This window comes from Aegilops tauschii, chromosome 6 (genome assembly GCF_002575655.3).
Source record: "Aegilops tauschii subsp. strangulata cultivar AL8/78 chromosome 6, Aet v6.0, whole genome shotgun sequence".
NCBI lineage: Eukaryota > Viridiplantae > Streptophyta > Magnoliopsida > Poales > Poaceae > Aegilops > Aegilops tauschii.
The window spans coordinates 370,661,718-370,665,996 of record NC_053040.3 but is presented as its reverse complement, the minus strand read 5'-3'; positions in this window follow the sequence as shown (position 1 = coordinate 370,665,996).

Sequence of the window (4,279 nt, the reverse complement as noted above, 5' to 3'; positions counted from 1 at the left end):
AAGACTTAAAGTCTAAAGTGTAGTGATGGATCTATAGATTGACAAAGATAAAAATGTTTTCTAATGCTTGACTTCTTGCAAATAGTTTATGACAAGATCAAGGAGTTGATTATGATGAGATTCTCTCATCATAATAATACTTAAAGCCAGTTCTAAACTAGCAATTACTAAATATTTTAGTTATGAGATATAACAGATGGATGTCAAAATTATTTCCATGAGATAGAAATAGAATCAAGTTTGTATATTTGATATGGTCCAAGGTGATTTTCTTGATCCAAAGGATGGTAGTATGTGTGCAATCTTCAAGAGGTCAAGTAATGATCTGAAGCAAGTATAGTGAAGTTGAAATCTCTGTTTTGATGAATTAATCAAATAATATGATTTCATCGATACAAACAAAGATGCTTGTATTTACAAGAAAGTAAGTGGGAGCATGATAATATTTCTAAACACTGTGTGTGCATGACACATTGTTGAGTGGAAATTATATTAATTTCTTGACACAGATTAAGACATTTATCGAAACTACTTTTTTTAGTAAAGTACTTAGGCAATGTTGTCCTTGTATTAAGAATTATCTATGTAGATAGTAGTGTCCAATCAGGGCTTAGCAAAAATACATATTGACAAAGCACTAAGCAGTTTAGTTTGAAAAATGCCAAGAAGAGTTTTCTTGTCAAAGTCACATGGAAGGAGTTCTTAGCAAGAATCGGTATCTTGAAATACTGATGAATGAAATACATGATTTCAATCCCACTTGTGTTAATTACATGGTATGTAAAAAACCAGATAAGTGCAATCTTCCAAGTAAGCTGTGAGTAAAGTTACCAGAAAGGTCAAATTGTTGATCATAGGACAACAGTGAAAATCTCATTGAGTACTGACGATATGTTTCCCGCATACGTAGAAACTGAAGAGATTGTTGTAAAGAGTTACATCAATACTTACTTGATGTAAGTAGTACATCGACAAATATCTTCAATCAGTGCTCCAAGCGAATTTTGATTTGAACTAAATGATTTATGGTGGCACAGTAAGTTGGAATTGGTCCAAGAAAGTTACTATGGTGAATTCTATAACAAAAGGCTAAGTGTACTGTCGCTTTAGAAGCAACAATAGAGGGTGATGAATCAAAGGTCCATTTATGAACTTAGTATGGTTTCTAGATGATAGTGCAAATAGAACATTGTTCTCAATAGTGGTTCTATAATGAATTTAAGGAATGAAAGGTCCTACCAGTGATTCAAAATACACAAAGCCAGTTTCACACAATTATGAATTTAGTGAAAGTATGACAGATGCATTGAAATGCAAATGATACACACGGATATGAAGATTGTTAGATTCGATGGGACGAAGTCTATACCACAAGGAAAGCATGGACTGACACCGGACTACTATTGGTGTAAAAGTTAAAAGTGCTAACTAGATTATTGACTCTAGTGCAAGTGGGAGACTGTTGGAAATATTCCCTAGAGGCAACAATATTTGTATTATTATATTTTCATATTCATAATTAAAGACTTTATATTCTATGCTATAACTTCTATGATCCTGGAATACGCGATTCTGTGGAAAACTCATATGCATGTGTGGAATGATAAACGGTCAAATAAAAGATTCCTAGTCTTGCCTCTAGGACTAGCTCAAGTGTTGTTGGTGATCATCTCTTCCGGATCTTAGGACATCATTTAATTGTTAAATGATAGTCCTAAAACAACATTCAGATTATGATGTTAGAAGAACGATCATAGTGAATTGACCCAAATTTGTCTGTTATGAATTGAGTAATATCGTCTATAATCAATTGTAATAACACGGAGTATTAACGTGTGATTTTACTCCTTAGACCATGAGACTATCATAGTCACTTCTTGCCATACAGTGAGCTTTGGGGTTTCTCAAACGTCACCTGTAACACGGTGATCATAACGACAACTTATAGGTTCATCGGAAAGTTTGACAAGGGACTGGATAGCTCGAGAGTGGGATTTGCTCCTTCGATGGTGGAGAGATATTCTTTGGGCACTCTCAGTGTGATGGCGTCCATCATCATCTGGCCAGACATAGGTGTCTATGTCATGGGGATACCGGGACATGACAACGAGAAAAGAGAACATAACCAGTAACTAGGATTTCGGTATAATGAGCATGTGTTGACTTAGGAGGATACCAATGCATCCTGGGTTTTTCAAAGTATTGTGAAGCAAAGGGAACATCACATGATAACCAAAGGTTTACTCGAATATCATTCGTATGCTCATATGGATCGATATGTATGTCCACGGTTCCGCTGTCGGTCATTGAACGAACAGTTTCATTCATGTCTATCAGTTACCGAATGTACAAGGTCATAAGCTTAAGGCAATCACGATTTGTTGTGTAGTAGGACGGGAGTGATGAGAGTATATTTGTGGAATTGTTTCATTAATATCCGGAATAGTTCCGAGAGGATCCGGAAGTGTTTCGGGCTCACTGGAAGGGTTCCAGTGAAATCGGATAATACCGGGTATTACTAATAATTATATATAGGTGGAAAATGTTTACAGGGATGTCAAATTATATATAAAATGTTCTGAATGTATTTAGAACAATTTTATATTTAATTAAATATCAACGGGCCAAAAAAGGCCAAGAGGTGGAAGGCAAGTTGGGCCATAAAGGCCCAAGTGGGGGAGATGCTCCTTCCTCAAGGAAGGAGGCCGAATTGGAGGAGGGGGAGGTTTCTTCGTCCCCTCGTTAGACCGGCTCCTCAAGGGGGAAACTTTCCCCCTTGGTGGCAGCCCCTCCTCACCCCTCTATCCTATATATACTGGAGGATTTTGCCCATTGAGACACATAAGTTTTGGAGCCTCCTCTATTTCTTCTAGTTCTAATTCTAGTTGGTCCTAGTTGACTAATTAGAGCTACAATAATCCTCTAATCTTCATAATTAGAAGCCCCATGTGGTTCTAATCTCCCCCCTCTAATTCTCCAATGACGGTTAGCATTGGACTGTGAAGCACTATCGGATCGTGAATGTTTGCATGCTTACATCCAAGTAGAGAGGTCGTGCTTTTGTTTTTCGGTTCGAGGGACTGTTCATGGGCGGTTTGAGGGACTCCAAGTACGATCAACACTGACACATTATTCTTCCGCTGCAACTCGGTGACGGTAACGACCGTGATCCCAACCCGTTGTGCATCTTCATATTGATCATGGGTGTGCGTAGGCGCGATTTTTTTTGTTTTCTACTACATTTCCCAACATCTTATGGTGGACTTACTATGTGTCAGGAGGGGTTGCAAGGCACGTATTGTATTGTTGCTACTAAGGATAAAACGGTGGGGTTTGGAAATATTGCTTGGTCTTACTTTCTGTACATTATGTCATCTTGCTTAAAGCGTTTCTCTATTTGTCATGAACTTAATACTTTGAGATGCATGCTAGATAGCGGTCTTGGGGTGGAGTAATAGTAGTATGCATCAATAAGTTTAACAGTTTAGTTGTCATGGATGTAATGGCTATATATGAATCATGTCATGAAGAATCAAAATCATAACTATGTGCTATTCTGTCAATTGCCCTACAGTAATTTGTTTACCCACCGATGCTATCCTAATGACAGAGATGCCTCTAGTGAACCTATAGACCCCTGGTCCATTCTCCATTATTTCTACAAAACATAATATTGCTCACTATTTTTATTTGCTTTTATTTTATTTTTATAACTATGACTATCATATTTAATCATTGCAATTGGCGAGAACAAGGGTATTGACAACCCTCTTGCATTCGTTGGGTGCAAGCATTTTCTTTGTGTGGTGTGTGTGTGTGTGTGTGTGCAGGTACCATTCATGTTGGTTATGTGTCCTCTCCTTCTGATTCGGTAAACCTTGGTTCTTAATTGAGGGAAATACTATCTGCTACTATACTGTTTCATCCTTTCCACTTCAGGGAAAACCCAACATCTACCACAATCACAAGTAACAATGCCTATGTGAGATTATGCCATGACTTATCATAGTTATAGTTTGCGCTATTCTATCAATTGCCCAATAGTAATTTGTCTACTATGCCACTACATGCTTTCGAGAGAGATGCTTCTAGTGAACCTATGGCCCCCATGTCTATTTTCCATTAATACAGAACTCCTACAACTGTACTTTTTGTTCTTTTACTTTTTTCCGCTTTGCACTATCACTATTTGCTTTTAATCTTGTAACTAGTAAGAACAAGGGGTTTAACAATCCTGTTGCCTTTGTTGGGTGCAAGCAATTTATTTGCTTGTGTGCAG